Source organism: Heloderma suspectum, chromosome 5 (assembly GCF_057233095.1).
Source record: "Heloderma suspectum isolate Gila_16-S chromosome 5, 16-S_ref, whole genome shotgun sequence".
Lineage (NCBI taxonomy): Eukaryota > Metazoa > Chordata > Lepidosauria > Squamata > Helodermatidae > Heloderma > Heloderma suspectum.
In genome coordinates this window covers 20,008,623-20,027,856 of record NC_139462.1, presented here as the reverse complement: position 1 = coordinate 20,027,856, position 19,234 = coordinate 20,008,623, and the positions used below count along the sequence as shown (strand labels likewise).

General features: G+C 43.7%; 1 long non-coding RNA gene across 1 annotated transcript in view; it reads left to right on the top strand.

Annotated features, from left to right (window-relative positions):
• The window catches only part of LOC146343654 (uncharacterized), a 95,247-nt gene that overhangs the window by 61,448 nt on the left and 14,565 nt on the right, over positions 1-19,234 (top strand). Inside the window, exon 3 of the long non-coding RNA XR_014791954.1 lies at positions 12,652-12,705. This is a non-coding gene — a long non-coding RNA (uncharacterized LOC146343654). The remainder of the gene's footprint in view (positions 1-12,651; positions 12,706-19,234) is intronic.

Here is a 19,234-nt window from a genome sequence, read left to right as displayed (position 1 = left end):
TTGTCTCTTGTGTGAGGGGGTATTTAATCTTTGCAGGGATGACTTGTCATGTTCACTTGTGGCAGTAAATCCTGTGACACTGATTGGCTGAGCTGCTGTGATGACAGGGAATTAAACAGCTGAGCTGATGAAATTTGCCCAGGGGATTAAACAGTTTGCAGTACAGCTTCTCTAAAGAGAAAAGTGTTGGTCTGAATGGAATCCAAATAGCTACAATGCCTACTGAGTCTGTACATTAAACATTCTTGTAAGAACACTTTAAGTCTCCATGTAAGGAAACTTGCCAGTCCTTTGTCAGGTGTTTTAGCAATTTTGGTGGTAGCTCTAGTAGTCTTTGACAGGAAATCTTCCTTTGTTCATCTTTCAGGCCAATTTCAGTGAATCAATTTTACACAAAGCAATCCTGCCGCTTCTACTGCATTTACCCCAAAATTCGCATCGGGATTACTCTGAACTTTCTAATTTTATGGCTGCTTTTGGCATTGCGCTCATGTTGTGGGAATGTATTATTCAGAAGCGTGGCGAAAATTGAGCTTGTGCCCGAGAAAAGGCAGTATTGATGTGCTGAATTGGACTTAAATGGATAATCTTATGACAGAGCTGAGTTAAGGATTTAGGCAGAGGAAGAATTTGTGACTCTTAGGAATGTGTGTGTGCTGTAAAAGTAATTTGTACTGGACTTTTTTTTTAACAATGGCAGATAACATGATATGAGGGAGGACTGCAGAATTTGCTGGCTTTGAATGATGGGAGTTGCAGTCCAACACATCTGGAGGACACCAGATTGGGGAAGGTGGAGGTGAGCATTGTTGGGGGAAAAAATTAGTAGGTGGGACAAGGGTTAGGATGGCCATGTGCCCTACTTTACAGAAGACAATGCTGTATTTCAAGGGATGTCAAAGGACAGTCCTCTACTTGAAGGCATTCTCTATTTGAACGGCTGTCCAGTCCATGTCTGGCTGAAAGATAAAGAACCCTTACAAGAATGGAGAATAGTTAACACCTGGACAGCAGAGTGAGCAGGAACACTGGTCAGCTGGACATAGTCTTCCACATTATGGTGAGATGTACAGTATTTCTATTTAAATTATAGTCATTATTTCTAATTTTGTATCAATATGTATAAACTAGCATATACATTTTTATGTAAATTGTGCCAACTTTTGTCCTTTCTTGGTGATGCATTTCCTCTTTTGAGCAGTGCATGTGGCTACCCTATAAGACTACAGAAAGTATTCTTCTCCCAGGTGAGAGAGTGTCCCCTTTGAGAGATCCCTTTAGCCCAAGGCTAACAGATCTACTCCCCACTGCATATATACATACAAATTCACATGTGCAAATTTTATGCACAGCTATGTTCTCTTTTTTGGTGATGCATTAATTCTTTTTTGGTGATATGTAACTGTCCTCCCTAAGGGGAATGCTTATCTCTTCTCTGTAGTCAGGATTATTTCTTGGGGAAAGAAAACAGGAAATCCAATTGAGGGTGGTGGTGGTTGGGGAGTTGCAGAGGAGGATTGACGTGTGTGATAAGGATTAATCATCCCACTGCTGCCTGCTGATTCTGCCCTGCAAATGCCCCCTCCCTGACTGAAAATCACACGTTTTTGGACAAGCATGGGCTATTCTTGGTGTTTTCAAAGTAGCATTTGGCAATTATGATACGACTTTAGTGGACTATTGTATGCATGGGCAATGCCAAGTCAAGTTGTAAAATCAGAATCAGGTATTTGCCTTCTGGGTTTGACCAGATATTATGTGGCATCAGGATTTGTCCATACATTCACAAATTTGTCAAAATGGTGATTGAACAATCAGTGTAAAACAATGCTATCATTTCATTTAGTGCGGTTACTTTGCCAAATGCTAAAGCTATATGTATCTTGAAAGGGGGACACAAGAGCATGTGTAGGATGTGGCACAGCTAGCCTGGAGTTCTGCCTGGGCTTGGCAGGGTGTGCGTGTGCGTATGCCTTTGCAGCTCTATTATAATATTGCACATTAGATTTAAAATGTGGCTTGTGTTTCTAGCACAGTGCAGTGTTAGAGCTTTCATTGCTTACAGCACAGCATTATCAGTATATCGTACCCTTGTTACACATTTTCCATAGTAACAGGACTGCCTTCATTAAAATGCATTAGGACGGAAAACTGTATTAGCATACCATCTGATTCTACTTATCAGATCGACATAATGTTAATTGTTTGTTTGTTTTCGATTGTAGATACTGATTGTGGTGATGTGCCCAAAATGTGTGATTATCACAATATACAGAAAGATGCTTGGGACTGACTCACAGCAGTATTTAAATTGCCACAGGGCCTAAAAAGCTAAAATGTGTTACTTGTGTAATTCAAGGCACTGTGACTACTCAAAACATCTTGTACGTACCACTTTCAAAGGGGTGGTCAGGGCTGGTGCAAGATGGTGGAACAACAAATGGTGCTCTGGTTTGCCCCCAAGTAAGGTGCATAAACGTCAAGCCGAGCTAAGTTGAGAACATAGGATGCTGCTTATACTGAGTCAAAAACCCTTGGTCCATCTAGCCCAGTACTGTCAACACTGGCTGGCAGCAGCTCTCCAGGATTTCAGGCAGGCTTCTTTCCAGCCCTACTTGGAGATGCCAGGGATCGAACCACAGACCTTCTGTATGCAAAGCAGATGCTCTTCCACTGAGCTACAGCCCTTCCCTGATTTATTTTGGTCCTTGAGGCAGAATAACCCACAAGCACCACTCCCTTTTGTTGACAGTAGGGCAATATCAGAATAATACATCAAAACTATTTGCTGCCCTTTCATGACTCCCAAAGTCAGCTGCCTGAGGCGGTTGTATTTTTGTCCCACTCCTCAGTAGGGATGTTGGAGAATTCCGCCACTGACTCCAGTGAGGCCGGATTCTTTAGAATCCGGCCCCCCAGAGTCTGTGGCAGAACGGACTACTCCCCCGCCACCCCCTGAAATCCCCCCTGGAATGGACCTACCTGGCTCTGGCGGTGGCGGCTCCTGTGGTGGCTATGGCAGCGGCGGCAGCTGTGGCGGCGGCTCTGGGTTGTCTTCTGGCTGCTGCCGGGCTGCGGCTGCAAATGGCAGCTGCTATGCCGGCCACCATTTGCGTCCCTGCCAAGCCGTGATAGGCTACGTAAGTATCTACGTAGCCTATCACGGCTTGACAAGGACATAAATGGCGGCCGGCGTAGCAGCCGCCATTTGCGGCCACAGCCCAGCAGTGGCTGGAAGTCCGGCTGCGGCCGGGGAGGATTCCGGGGGGGAGGTACAGATTGCCTCCCCAACACCACTGCGGACTGCCGGCTGGAACAGGGTAAGTGTTTCGCACACCCTTACTCCTCAGCCAAAAAGGGTCCAGTAGTGGCTTACATTCAAGGGACAAGATAGTCCCCGTTCGCAGGCTTACAATCTAAAAAGACATGGAAGGAGGAAAGTTCCTCCTGTGCAAGCACCGAGTCATTGCTGACTCCTAGAGGGATGCCGCTTTCGCTGACGTTTTCATGGCAGACTATAGTGGGGTGGTTTGCCATTGCCTTCCCTGGTCATGACTACCTTTCCCTAAGGATGGACGAAAGTCCCTTACCTGGTCCCGCAGCTGTTTTCGGTGGCGGGGGGAGGCGCTCCGTTTCTCCCTCTGAAATTCTTGGTGGGGGGGAGGCGCCCCGCCCCTCCCGGCCGAAATTCAGGCCGGGGGGAGGTGCCCCATCCCTCCCCGCCGAAATTCTGGCCGGGGGGGAGCACCCCGTCTCCCCAGCTGCAAAATAAAAAAGTAAATTGTAAAAAAACCCAACAACCACGTGATAGGCTACGTAACGATTTACGTAGCCTATCACGGCTAGATTTTCAATGTCAGCCGTGATAGGCTACATAAATCTTTACGTAGCCTATCACGGCTGACTTTGAAAAAAAAAAAGTGCGTACGCAAATGGCGGTGCCCATGGGCGCCGCCATTTGCGTTCCTTATTTGGGCATGGGTAGTCTACGTAAAGATTTACGTAGACTACGGCGAAAATAAGGGCAACGCAAATACTTTACTGGGAAATGGTGGTGGCGGCAGCTGGTCGGAAGACCGGCCGCTGCCCCCGCCGCCGCCGCAACACCGCTGCAAGGCCGCCGGGACCCGCCGCCGAGAGGGACATTCGACAGAGGTAAGTCCCATCCCGGGGGGGGGCAGGGGGTGTCGGAGAATGTCCCCACCAATTTCAGGGGGCCGAATGCATTGGCATTCGGCCTCCCGGAGATTCGTGGAGAAATTCTCCGACATCCCTCCCTTTCCCCCAGCAAACTGGGTACTCATTTTACCGACCTCGGAAGGATGGAGGGCTGAGTTGACCTCAGCTGGCTACCTGGGACCCAGCTTCCGCTGAGATCGAACTCAGGTCGTGCGGAGAGTTTCAGTTGCAATACTGCCGCCTACCACTCTGCGCCACACGAGGCTCATAAAAGACGTGAAGGAAAAAGGGGTGGGAAGGGAAGAGGAGGGGAAATTAAGTAGTCTTTCAGCAGGGCTGGTCAAATAGCTCTGCTTCCCCTCTCATCTCCCTTCGTAGAGCCCGCTGGAATGGCTGCCTGTCTTGCTTAATGGTAGGGGTAGCGTTGGGTAGTGAATGAAACGTACCCCCAGATAATTAAAGTACTTTTACATCATCCAGAAATCAGAATTTTGGTTTATACTTAGCCATTTGTTATTTACTTATTACTTGAAATAACTACACATTTGTAGTTACAAGAAAATTCTGAAAATGAGGACATTTATATACATACTATTCATTCATTCATTCATTCATTCATTCATTCACTCATTTATTTCATTACATTTATATCCCACCCTTTTTCCTCTTGCAAGGAACCCAAGGCCTCCTTCTTCTCCATTTTATCCTCACAACAACCCTGTGAGGTGGGTTGAGCTGAGAGTCAGTGACTGGCCCAAAGTCACCCAGTGAACTTCATGGCTTAGTGGGGCTAGGACCCCAGTCTCCCGAGACCCAGTCCAATACTGCTAACCACTCTGGTTCAGTGGCTCTCATGACTGAATATTACATATTCCTCAAAAGGGGACAGGAAATATACTGTAAAATTGGGGCACCAATTAGATGTGGGGGAGGTACAGATGACCTACATCCGTGGTTATTATGAGGAATAACAAATAAACTGCATGTAAGTAAACAGTGCAGGTTTTTCGATTCCCCTGCATGCAATTACAAGCAAGGCCTAAATATTCTCTTAGGCATTTTATGGCTGTGTGAGCCTTATGTAGTCCTTTTATTCCAACTCCTCAGACCTTTAAGGTGCCTAATCTGTAACGTAACAGGATTTGCCATTTCAATTTTTAGGTGAAATGGGGTGCTTTGTGTAAGGAAATATTATAGATGGGTTTTTGTTTTTGAGCAGTCAATTAGCCAGCTATCCATTAAGGACCATTTTGGGGACGTCTAGGCACGACGGATTGAAATGACATGCTGTTTTGTGCTTGTGAAGAAAACCACTAATGTCTGTACTGCTGTTGATTCGAGAGTGAATTTCATTGCCCTCGGAGTGGGCACTGCTACCTTTGACTTTGAAACTAAGCATGAGTTCCTTGGGCATAAATCTATACAGGAAAAATGTCTCTGGTTAAATCAGTGGTAAAACCATCATGCGACCTTACCCACCTACTCTGCTATATTACATTGAGAAGACTCTGGGAAATGTCAAGAAGCTGAGTACAATGGATGGCACTTTTCCACCAGTGTTTTCTTATGGGACATCCCATCAGCACTTTCTGGTTGCGTTACAAACGGGTTAACTTTATTGGAGGACTCGCATAGTTGCTGTCTAATATAATTTTATACCAGCCCACTGAATGCTTAGTTACCAACTACTCCTTTAGGATATCTCCCACTTTTGAGAAGCTGATGAGCCTCCAGTTTCCTCTGCATGGGAATGAAAAAGACCACAGTCAGGAGTATGGCTGTGTTTGGGTCGTACCTGGCATTTTGCATGATGAGAGGTGCTAGGAAAGTTCTCTCAGTGGCATCCACCATCACATCATCATTTGATGTTGCAGTCATTCAGTAGTGAAGGTGCATGTCTGAACACATTCATACTGATCTTAATAATAATGGGTGACAATTTCTGACTGTTTCTGATGAACTCAACTCAAGACCTTAGTTTTCTAAGCTGCATCAGAATCCTTTACGGAATTAAGGAAGGGTGTAGATTGACCCTTTAGGTTGACTGATGCTGATGTATAGTTGGTGGAGCTTTCGGCTTTAGCCCCCCCCCCCCCATTTACAACTTTAAGCTTTGCATCTACTCCAGGTTCTAAGCCTGTTTTAAAGTAGTCAATGGAGGTAATTCACTACTAAGAGTTAAGGTATAAACTACCATTCCTGGGATAACGGCAATGTATCTGTATTGTAGCGTGGGGATTATTCTAGGCTGGCCACCTGTGCGTCACCAATAAAGAGTAAATGCATCATTAAAAAAGAGAGCGAAAGGGGAATTCTATATTTCCATAGAATTTGCATTTGTTAATTTATATGTATAGATAAAAATTTAGACAGAATTACTAGAATTTAAAATATTTTTATTTAGTTATTTTCTTATTTTAAATAAAATAGAAATACTGTACAACTTACTATAGGGGGGAAGACTGTGTGTGCCAGCTCAGTCTGCTGTCCAGGAGCTAACCACTGATGGACAGCCGTAAGACCAACTCTTCCTTCTGGTGGTTCTTTATAGCAAACTTGAACTGGACAACCCTTCCAATAGAGGATGACTTCAAAGAGAGGGCTGTTCTCTGTAGGAGGCACATCGTTGCCTTATGAAGTAACTGCCACAAATATATAATCTATGTGTAAGAGTGATCAGGAGATTACCACCCTCTTAATGCTTCAGTTATCAGGTATTGGGCCCAGAGCTGGCTGAAGATATTTTGCTGCCTGAGGTGGAGCAGCAAAAGGCAGCCCTCCCACAAAAGCCGTGGTACATAATACCTAGTAGCCAAGGCCAACAAAATTATTTTAGTACCTGAGGCAGAGATTCTCACAAGTACCCCCCTCCCTTCCTGGCAGTGAAAATACAATAATAAAATAAGAACTAACAATTTGCTGCCTTTTCATGACACCAAAAATCTGCTGCCTGAGGCAGCTGCCTCACTCTACCTAATGGTAGAGCTGGTCCTGTATGGGCCTAATCCTTTGATACTGTATATAAAATGTGTGTCAGTTATAATAGGAGACAGGTCTACTTTGAGGCAAGATGAGGAGGCAATAGATTTTGGATTGCTTGTGCCATTAAAGGTAGCCAAGTGAGACAGCTAAATCCAACTAATGGGATGCAAAAACTGACCAGGAAAGTGTCCTGTGTAACACCAGCTGAAATGAATTCAAAGTTCCGATTCCCATTCTGTAAGCCAAACTGCCTTTTGAACTCACAAGTTCCTCTCCATTGGGTAAATATTGTCCTGCAATTAAGTGGAGCTATTAGATGAGTTTAGCATTAAATGAAGAAGTAAGCGGATGTGATCTTTTTGACGGTTTGCATTTCAGCCCATCCGCTTTCTCTGTAATTATCTGAGAATTCTCCAAACGTTAATTAATTAAATGGAAGGCAGATGATGGTCATTAGTCAGCAATATAAATCTTGCTGGCACATTTTTGTAAGCTCTCTGCACAATTAATATTTCTAGTATTACAAGGTCTCAAGAAAATGGAGAGAGACCATAGCTCAGTGGTAGTTCACAAAGCATGCAAATAATTACAGCTTAAATTGCTGGCATCTCCAGTTAAAACAATGTCAGGTAGAAGGTCTGGGAAAGAAAGATCTCTAAGACCCTTGAGAACTGGTCAGAATAGACCAGGAGTGGAGAATATTTTTTTCTATTGCGGGTCACATTCCTTCTGGGGTAATCTGTCTTGGGCCACTCACCAACAGTGGGCAGGGGCAGACCCAAAAGTGGGTGAGGTCACCCTTCTCTCTCTCTTTCTTTCTGCCACCCCTTCTCTCTCTCCCCCTCCCCCTTTTCTCCCTGCAGGCTGCCAGGGGAAGGGCAGATTGCTCTTGCCAGAGGTCTGAACTGATTGCTTGCAAAGGGCTTCTCCCACCTGCTTCCATCACTCCCCTCCCACCTTCCTTCTCTCCTTCTGGGCTCCTCCATGAAGCGGGGAAGGACTGTAGCTCAGTGGCAGAGCACATGGTTTGGGTGCAGAAAATACCAGGTTCAATCCCCAGCGTCTCCAGGTAGGACTGGAAAAACACCTGCCTGAAAGTCTGGGGAGCTTCTCCCAGTCAGTGTCGACAATATTGGTCTAGATGGACCAGTCGTCTGACTCAGGCAGCTTCCAATGTTCCTATGAAATTAAGCTGAGGCTGCAGGATTCCCATCCCTGGTGTAGACAATACTGTCTGTGCTAGATGGACCAGTGGTCCCACTCAACAGAAGTAACAGCTGCACTGTAAATGACCACTGTTAATAATGTGATTGTCACCACTGGTACTTTCTGCACTGATTTTTTTTTCTGACCTCGCTGTTTATTTTACCATCCTTCCCTCACAACCACCATATGTACTATATAAAAAAATCCAAAAATCTCCATAATATTCCATGCATCTGATGAAAGGGACTATGGTCAGTGAAAGCTTATGCAAAAATAAAGTCTTTAAGGGGCCACAAAACCCGTTGTTGTTTTTATTGCAATAGATTAGCATGACTCCCCACTGGAAATTATATATGGTAAACACGTATAATTACTTTTTTGTTTATGAGCTGTAATTGGAACAATTGTTATCATATATGTAGCACATTTCAAGTGTTCAAAGCTTGCAGCATTTGTTATCTCAATAATCTGTACAGCCCTGCAAGGTATGTGGGTGCAATGACCCCCATATTGCAGACGGAGTGGTTTATATTTATTTATTTATTTACATTGATATCCCAAGGAGCTCAAGCCAGTGTAATTGCCCCCCCCTTTATCCTCACAACAACCCTGTGAGGTAGGTTAGGTTGAGATATAGTGACTGGACTGAGGTCATCATCCAGCAAAATTCATTGCTAAGTGGGGATTTGAACCTGTGTTTCCACAAGTCCTAGTACAACACTCTAACCAAAACTTCTCCACCTGCCCTCTAGACATGTTGGACTGCATTTCCCATCATTTCCAACCAGCATGCTGGGTGGGAATGATGGGAGTTGCAGTCCAATGCATCTGGAGGGCACCAGGTTAGGGAAGGTTGTTCTAACCACTAGGTTAACTAGTGAATTTGGGTCTGAAGTGACATTTTATTCCGGAATAGGTATTCTGATCACTGGAGGCGCCAATGGTCACAGTGTCCCTTGTTAATTCAAATGCCAGAAGTAGAAATATGTGCGTAAATGTGCATATTGCTGTCCCCAGCATTGAAGCACCTGTCTGTGATGGCCTCTGCTTTCACAAAGCACCAAGGCAGATTGAAGCTCATTGTCTGTGTTTTTCTAACCTAGGGTTCTTGGTGCTGAATCTGATTCTAGGACAGAGGGATTACTATTGAACAAAGCTTGCTCCAAGTTTTTACTAGAGCAGTGCATTCATGTTGTCTTTGTCAAAGTCAAACCACTTACGGTTGCTTTTATTGTGTACTCATTTTGTGGCTGGCCTCCTGCAGGCTGTTTCACAAGAAGGCTTTTTAGGTTGTTTGTAAATGGCACTGTGTATGTAGCAGTGTTTACACTTGAGTGAATATGGAGCTGCTGGCATAGGATTAATGTGAAAAAGCAATGTGTCCTCAGAATGAAGACATGGGAAGGGCTGATCTCAGAAATGTTTCAGTTCTCTTTGACTTATCTGGACAACCTTATCTTTCACTGAAAATATTTAATCTGAGGATGGTGTAGGACTGGGCTCTGCAGCACAATCCATGGGGATCCTCTCTTGTTCTGGCTTGGCTTCATGCCCTGGGGAAGGAGGCTATAGCATGTGCACTCACAGATGGTTCAGTGTCAGGTAGAGAAGTCTCAGGTCCTCCAGTAAAGCTGGGGTGTGTGTGCCTCCAGAAGCAATTTACTGTGAGGTTGCTGCATTCAGAGGTTGTTTGGGGCACATGACGTCATAGCCATCTTGCAGCCACCCCAGAGTTTCGTGCCGAAAAACCAGTTCTTCTGAGACTACTTTTAGTCTGATTGTTTTCCTTAATCTGGCTTGTCTGTGCTTCTGTTGTGGTGTGTATCACCCTCCGCATTTACTCCGGCATGATTTCCCTGCCCAGGGGTGTGGCTTTCACCTGGCTGTGACCTCAATGACCTGGTCAAGGGGTGTTGCCCCAGTGTTTTCCCTGTCTGTGTTTCCCTGATGTTTCTGCTATTTCACGGCTGGCTGTCAGAGTTCTGAGCTACCTCATTGGATTTACTTCACCTTGCCTACCACTAAACTCTGGTGGCCATCCCCACAAAGTATAGGTGTGCTCCAGGCAGCCTCTAACTTTTTTTTTTTAAGTAAAGCATTGAAACGAAATAGCGGTTTTGTTGGCAGTACCTACACCCCAATCTCACTATCGCACATTTGCCAGCAATTTCTATACCCACTATCTCACTATCTCAGTATCACACAATAGTGCTATTATGCAATAGTGAGATACGGAGATGGGGGTAGTGCTTGCTAATGCAGTTTTAAAGGGAAATATAAAATGGCGGAATTGGGCATAGGTTAAGTATGCAGGTGTCTCCCCAGAAGTAACTCCCATTGTGGTCAATGAGGCTTGCTCCCTAAATATCGATACTGCATTTTGTTACTGTTTGCTTTGTTGCTGTAAAGAAGTAATTAATGAGAAGCTTTGCTCCTTCACATTATGGGAGTTTCAGGGGATGGAGAAAGGAGGGTAGAGCCTGGATGGAAGGGAGGAACCTCTCTTATTGGTTGAATGGCCCCTGCCAGTGTGATGATGTTCACTTCAATCCCCCCACACCACCTGGAAGTATGTTCCTGTGAAGTGACTTAGAATGGTGTGGTGCACTCGTTCATGGAGCCCTGTGTGGACCAAATCTGGTTCCTTGAAAAGTCCAGGAAGCCACCATTTGCTTCTCCTTCCATTGTTATGGAGACACCCCCAGGGTCACAGCAAGGTAGCAGGATCTTGGACAGCATAATGCAGAAGATATTGGCTGGAGTGGTTCCTCACAGGGAGATCCCTACTCATCTGGAACTCACTACCACAAAGCATGGTAATGACTCTAGGTGGATTTAAAGGTGGACTAGACAAATTAGTGGAGGATAGGGCTATCAGTGGCTAAAGCCTTTATGTTATGTCTAACTTCAGAGGCAGTATGTCTCTGCATACCAGTTGCTGGGGAACAACTATGGGACAGGGTTACTGCTCTCATCTCCTGGTCCAGCTTGTGGGCTTCCCACTGGTTGGTCACTGTGGTCTGATTGGCCACTGTGGGAAATAGGCTGCTGGACTAGATGGGTCTGTTGTCTGATCCAGCAGGGCTCTTCTTATGTTCTTATAAGAACAAAAGAACAGAAGATCTGCACTGGGTCAGACGAGGGGCCCATCTAGTCCAGCATTCACACAGTGGCCAATCAGAGGCCTGAAGCCTACAACAGGACAGGAATGCAGTAGCACCCTTTCACTCATGTTCCCCAACAACTGGCATACAGAGGCAAACTGCCTGCAATACTGAAGGCAATATATAGCCATCATGACTAGTAGACATTGCTAACCTTATCCTCCGTGAATTTTTAAAATTCTTCTTTAAAGCCACTTTAAAGTTAGTGGCCATGACTATATCGTGCGGTAGCGAATTCCATAGTTATCTATGTGCTTTGTGAAGAAATACTTCCTTTTAGCTTCCCTGAATCTCCCACCATTCAGTTTTGTGGAATGACTCCAGTTCTAGTATTGTGAGAGTGAGAGTGAGAGAGAGAGAGAGAGAGAGAGAGAGAGAGAGAGAGAGAGAGAGAGAGAGACTTCTATGGGGTGAGGGAAATGCTTTGATTTTTTGGCAGTGGAATCTTATCCTTTTTCTATGTTTTCTGGATGTTATGTACTCATATGTTTTGTCTGTATAGTTGTTCCTTGTAATAATTACAACACTCAGAGAGCAATCTTATGGCCGCTAGACACTGCCTAAAGGGCCATAGGATATGCTCACTTCTGGGAACCGACCTCGGAGCCCATGCTTTGAGGTTGGTTCCCGGAAAACCGACCACCACCCTCGTCCGCGCTGCCTTGGAGGCAGCACAGAGAAGCCCCATCCTCCGCGCTCACAAGAGGAGTGCGGAGCAACTGAAAAGGGGTGGGGCTGTGGGGTGTTCTGGGGCGGGGAGAGCAAGGCTGCATGTACGACACATCCAATGTGTCGTATGGCAGGTCCCCCCACCCCACGGCTAGACAGCTGAAAATGGCTATCTAGCAAAAAAGATCAAGGCAGGAGAGGCGCTGAGGGAATGATCCCCCGTGCCTCTCCTGCCTTGCTTTGGATAGGCGGTCGCCTCCGAGGTCAGAGGCAGCTGTCTATCTAGTTAGGATTATGCCCTTAGGCTGCAACCTATGCCTACTTTCCTGGGAGTAAGCGCCAGTGTACTTAATGTGACTTACATCTGTGTACACATTTATAGCACTGTTAAACTTTTTTTTTAAGGGTCATAAGACAATTTGTAAAATATCTTTCATATTCTTTGTTCCAGACTTCCCCTTTCAGCAATTTGGCCAATGGGAAGTCCCTATTTGACTGCAAACAGGTAAGTGGAATCTTTTCCTCCACTTTAAAATTTCTTCTTCAGATGATAAAACAATGTTGCTGATCCTCTGGGAGAGGATACTGTGACTATACCCGAGGCTTCTCTGCTTCTGTAATTAAATAATAGATTAGAAAGCATTGGAAATTTGACAGACGGTGGTTCAAACAAAGGTAAACTCTCTTTCAATTTTCTATCACTTGGCACTGAGCGGCTTGTTGTGAATTCCTCTTTTGTGAGGCTGTTACTGTTCTGTTTCAAGAGGGTTGAGGAGGGGGAGAAATGCAATTTAGCAAGGTAGTCAACTTAATATTCATGCCACCTACATGTTTTGATAACACCGTTCTGAGATTTTATTTATTTTTATTTATTCATTATAGCACTATAATGGCAAAAGAGAGAGGATGCTGTTCAGTGTTCTGATATTTATATATGAGTAGGAACCATACTGTTCATTTGGAAATAGGCATCTAGCGTAAATGAAAGATAATGGATATATTTATGCTGGGAAAGGGCTGGTAATAACACATCTTAGAGTCTTTTGGTGTGCAAGGCTGTCCAGTTCTGAGAAATTTATTTATTTATTTATTTCATTTCTATACCGCCCAATAGCCGAAGCTCTCTGGGCGGTTCACAAAAATTAAAACCAAACAGCACACAATAAAACAATTTAAAATATATAAAACATTAAAACCACAATATAACAATACAACCACAATAAAACCTAGCAGCAGTGCAGGAGTTTAAAATACAGATTTAAAACAGCAAAGCTAAAAATTTAGAAAGCTAAAATGCTAAAATGCCTGGGAAAATAAAAAGGTCTTCTTCACCTGGCGCCGAAAGGAATACAATGTAGGTGCCAGGCAAACCTCACTAGGGAGCTCATTCCAGAGCCGGGGTGCCACAGCAGAAAAAGCCCTCCTCCTAGTAGCCACCCGCCTCACTTCCTTTGGCAGGGGCTCACGGAGAAGGGCCGCTGACGATGATCTTAAGGTCCGGGCAGGCACTTATGGGAGGAGGTGATCCTTCAGATAACCTGGCCCCAAGCCATTAAGGGCTTTGAATGTTAACACCAGCACTTTGAATCGGGCCCGGAAACGGACTGAAAGCTAATTCTCTCTTCCAACCCATGCTTTACCTGCCATTTTAATTAGCCATTTGGCAATCTCCTCTGCAGCAGGCCAAGAAGGCAGTTGAATCCACAACTTACTGTAATTCCAAACAAACTATGGGGCTTCCCTCCAGATGGAGGGCTCTTAGCACTACCAAAGGACAGTGCACAGCTATTCTATCTTTTGCTCTTTAACGGATATTTTCTATGATTAGAAAATAGATAAAAGAAGAGGTGGGAAAATATGGGAAGGTTACAAATAGGGTGCTCCCAGATTACTATGCAATTTCTCTGCCCCATTCACAGAATTTTATTTGGGGGGAGGGGCTTTAACACCCACACAAGATTCAGCATTCTTTTCAAATTATAGCCGACACGAAGGAAGATATTCACAGTCGTAAGAGACGCATGTGAATTTAAACAGCCATGTTTCCCTATAATGAACATGGAAGCAGGATCCAGATCTTTTTCTGTTCACTGCTTCTGTTCACATTAAATTGTGAAGTGGATGAATGCAGGAAGGAAAATCAGCACGTGAAGTGAAGAAATCTCTTGGAGAATGATAAGCCAGAGCAGGTCAGGTGGTAAGGCTTATCTAATCAGCAAGGGGCAGGAGCTGGGATTGATTGACATCAAGCCATCTTTTATATTTAGGGGTGCTTCAGATTTTCCAGGAGTGAGCTATGCCACAATCTGTTGCTGAGCAAAAGGAAAGGAAAAGCCCCTGACTGCAAATGGGATCAGACACAGTCTGAAATTATTCATACTATCAAGCTAGAGTGGTCTCTAGCCTTTTAGAAGGGGAGAGAGGGGAAGAATGCCGAAAATGCTTCATTTCTCTTCTTCCATCCTGGTGGTTCAAGGCCAGTTACACAGGCCACAATCCAAAGAAGCGATATGCATGTGGCAGGGCAGGGCAGAAGGAAGAGGAACACAACTGCTGTATTCACAGCATTGAGGGTGTTTTGGGGTTTTTTTTGGTCATACCAGGTCTGTCATCCAAAGAGCTAAGCATCTGTTCAACATATAAACCAGCTTGCCTCTTTGGCTGCCAGAGGTGCCACAATGAAAACTTTAAAGAAGGTTCAGCCTATGTGCATAGTTTTCCAGTATGCCCACATACAGGACTGCAACCATTCAGTTATACACTGAAATGATAAAATTAAAAATACACATATTTTGTGAGTTCATCAGAGAAATACAGTATTGGAACAGCATGTTCACCTATTCAAATAGAAACACAGATCTGCTACCATATTCTCCTCTTGCCTGTCCTTGCATCTGCAATGTATCTGTTGCCTGATATTATATTTAACAAAGTGATGTTCATGGTACCAAATAGCTGTGAGAGAGCATGAGAAAAATAATATATTCTGCGTTGGGATATGCAGTGAGTCTGCACAGCAGCCCTTGCAAAATATTTTCCTAGAATCTCCATAAAATATTCATGACTCCTGTATGTATTTGAACAAAACCATGGGCTCCATCTTCCTCTCTCTCTCTCTCTCCCCCCCGCTCCGTCTAGCAGGTAATATTAAGGACACAGGTGTTTACACAAGAATACTCAGTGTGAGCCTGCTACCCCACGGAATTGAGGGTTTGTTTTTAATTTGCAGAGATGATATTTCACTTGCCCAGACAGGGTAATCCTTGTTTAGAAAAAAAGAGATTATTAGAATTGCATAGCATATAATGGGTGCAGAAGGCTTTAGATGGCTCATCCATTCCCTGCAAGCACTTCTTTTCTGATTAAACATATCCCCCAAACAATAACATTAATGGTTGAGTGTTTGCTTAATATTCTACACTAGCACTTGGTCTTTGACTGGATGAGGCAGGTGGGTTTTAATTTTGAATTCTGAGTGCACATTGCCTAGGAGTATCCTCTAGCAAGATGAATCCAATGGCAGATTACATTCTGTTAACTTAACGTGGTGATCTGGCTATGGTGATTTTATTGGAAGATGGTAATGGGGAAGAGTTACATTTCTCTGCCAAATACTCAAAGGCCCCCCCATCCATATCTATTTTTGTGGCGACACCAGCATACCTGACAATAGCTGACATAGTTTTTTGTTCTGCACTAGTGCACTGCTACACAATTATCCAAGTTTCATGTGGCATCTGCAGCAAACATAACAAAATGATGCATGTATGCATGCTCGCACGTGCGCGCAACCACAAAGGGGCACCTTAATAGGAAAACCTTACACATCCTGATGGGTACTGAGTGAATACACTGTTCATTTAAGAGGAAGTTTTTCAGTTGGATCCCTCAGTTAAGATGGTTTCTGTAAGGCCCTCCTGCTTCTGATGGTGTTAGCTACTATACCATAAAAGAACTCTATCAATATGGTTGTAATAAACTAGGGATGGGGGAGAAATTTGTTTGATTCACAATTTAATGTGAACTTACCAAATTCGCACTTCCCAAATCAATATATGAGCCGGAATGCAGTTATATATCGTTATTCACACTTCTTTGAATTTTGCAATGCAGTTTGCAAATTTAAAAATGCATGCAAAATGTGCATATTATGAAGAAGTGTGTACAAACATACATATATTACAGCAAAGTGCACACAAAATGCTTTATTTTAGGGAGGAAACCACTTGAAAAAATGCATATATTTGGAAAAGTATGTACAAAAATGCATACATTTGAAGAAATGCACATGAAAATTCAAGTACAAATTTTCATGTGGACTTAAAAAACTGAAATTTACAAACTGTTATGGATGCAGGGCAGAATGAACTTAACATTTGAAAAGTAATAAACTAAGTGAAATGGAGCTGGACAGATTCATCAATCCCTATAATAAAACCATATGGGGCCCCACAAATATTTTGCTGCAAATTTGCTGCATTTGGAGGTTGTTTGGGGCACATGACATTGTGATCTGTAGCCACCCCAGAGTTTTGTGCTGAAAAAACGGTTTTTCTGAGATTTTAGTCCAATTATTTTCTTTAATTTAGTTTGTCTGTGCTTCTGTTACAGTGTGCACCAACCCTCCGCATTTACTTCAGCATGATAACCCCGACATAGGGGTGTGTCTTTCACCTGGCCATGACTTCACTGTCCCCGGTAAAGGGGTGTTTTCTCAATGTTTCCCCGCCTGTGTTTGCCCAATGTTTCCGCCATTTTGTGGCCGTCAGTTCAGGAGTTCTGAGCTACCTCATAGTATTTACTTTACCTTGCCTACCACTAAACTCCATTCCCAGAAAGTATAGGTATGCTCTTCTGAGCAGCCTCTCACTTTTTAAAGAAGGCATAAAAGTGCAATGTTGAAATACCGCATTAGCACTACATCATGAACCCAAAGTAAACGCTCCCACCAACCACAGCTGCCTGTGGACTCTAAAGTGTATCAGTCTTGGACATTATAAGCTGTTACTGTGGGAGCGCGCTAAACCATATTTATTGGGCAAGCTAGTACAGAGGGTTTCAGGGGCTAAGTACAGAGGATTATCAGGGACTGGTAAAAATGCCTTGAGGAATACATACACTTGGCTAGATCACAGTTCCTGAAGTAGTTACTGAGGGACTCTGCAACTGTGCATTTAAAAGCTATTCAAATAGCACATTTGTGCAGCAATACATACACTCACTATGTACAGCAAAATTACAACACACAGCCAGCAGGACACTGAATAGTGCTGATCACAGTTGCAGCCCCTTCATCAGTTTAGTTGCCCCTTTCTGCAGTTCAATTCACTTTCTCTACACCATGCATAATTTAATACAGTTTACGTGCCATAAAAACTTTGATACTCCCAGTCAGTGATTGAGGCTCTCATATTTTGATATAAGGTTCTTGGGTCTCACAACCACTGACACTAATTTATATTTATATCTAAAAGCTTGTACATATTAGGAGCTAGCGGTTAGCTACTGGGTGGGGTGGCAGATCTTTTCTCTTGTATCAGTTGAGTTCATTGGTCAACAAAAAAGGTTTTAACCACTGATATTTATACAAGACGGTTATCTGTTTGTTTGGTAAAGCTTGCACTGCTATAGAATCCTTGTAAGAGTACAAGAAAAGATTCACAGTAGTAGTAATTAAAGAATGAAAAGCCCTACTTTATGATACACCCTATTTCGAAGCTGAACACATCCAAGCCGATGAATAATCAAGACAGGCCGGGCGGGGGAGTGTTCTGTCTGGTCTCAGAGCAATAATGTATGGAGCAGGAAGAGGTCAAAGAAAACTTAATGAAAAGGAAACAAAGAATGACCTAGAATAGGAAGGTCTGAATTTCCAGCTCTGAAAAGGATGGGATAAAACATTTGTATAGAATGTGGGGCAATTCTGGTGAAAGGAAAATTAAATTTTCATATCTTAATGAGAAAAAAATATAGAAAGCTTCCAAAACAGCAAGGTTACATAGATGTGGAAAGTAGACACTCCAGCTCATTTCTCTCAGAGAGGACCAGAGATGACAGTGGAGGAGGAGGAGAAAACCAGTTGAGGCAAATGACACTTCTGTGTTTGAAAGCCAAAGAAAATGGGATTATGGCAGAGAAACCTGAGAATGATATTGAGGGCATCTCTGGAGGTGAAACTCTTGAACAGATTCACCTTTGTCAATCCCTGGCACAAATGAGCATTCTACCACTGACCTGCAGACCCTCCCTAACACTTAGCAATTCTATTGCACGGTTCCGTGGCTATCTCAGCAGTACATACAACAGACCTGTAAGGAAGGCTAGAATTATCCCCACATTGCAAATTGTGGAGGGTGGGGTAGGGGAGGCAATTTAGAGAGAATTGAATAGTAGTTTGACTGAGGCCCAGAGTTGCCAGCTTTACTTATCAACACACTAAATCTGTGTTCTATCAGGTAACTAATGCTGAGGTCTGAAAATATAGTGCAGGAGTGGGCCGCATGTGCCCCCACTGCCCCTGGAATTTACCCAAACTCAGTAAAATCTGTCTGTCTGTCTGTCTGTCTCTCTCTCTCTCTAATCTGTCTATCCATCTATCTACTTTTATCTATCTATATTTAATATCCATCTATATTAAAGCTGTCTGTCATGGCTACAGAGCACCAAAATGGTCAAAATTAACTTGTTTGCAATCTAATTTTGATCCTTTTAGTGCTCCGAAGCTACTAAGTACCCAAAGGTGAAAAGTAGCTTGTTTGCAAGCTAATTTTGACCCTTTTGGTGTCCCGTACCTGCAACAGATGCCATTTTAATTTTGTTTTTATTTTCTAAAAAATATTTCTTTGGTGCTGGGGAGGGGAGTCTTTGCGGGCCATGGTGGTTTTTGTCTGGGTGTGTGTGTGTGTGAAAATACCCCCCAGACTTCCTGATGTTGCTCACGACAGACCTATTAAAATCCAGATTCTGCTGGGCTTCACCCATAAACTGCCAGATGCGTCCCAGTCTGCTCCAGATAGGGTGTCCACACATACATC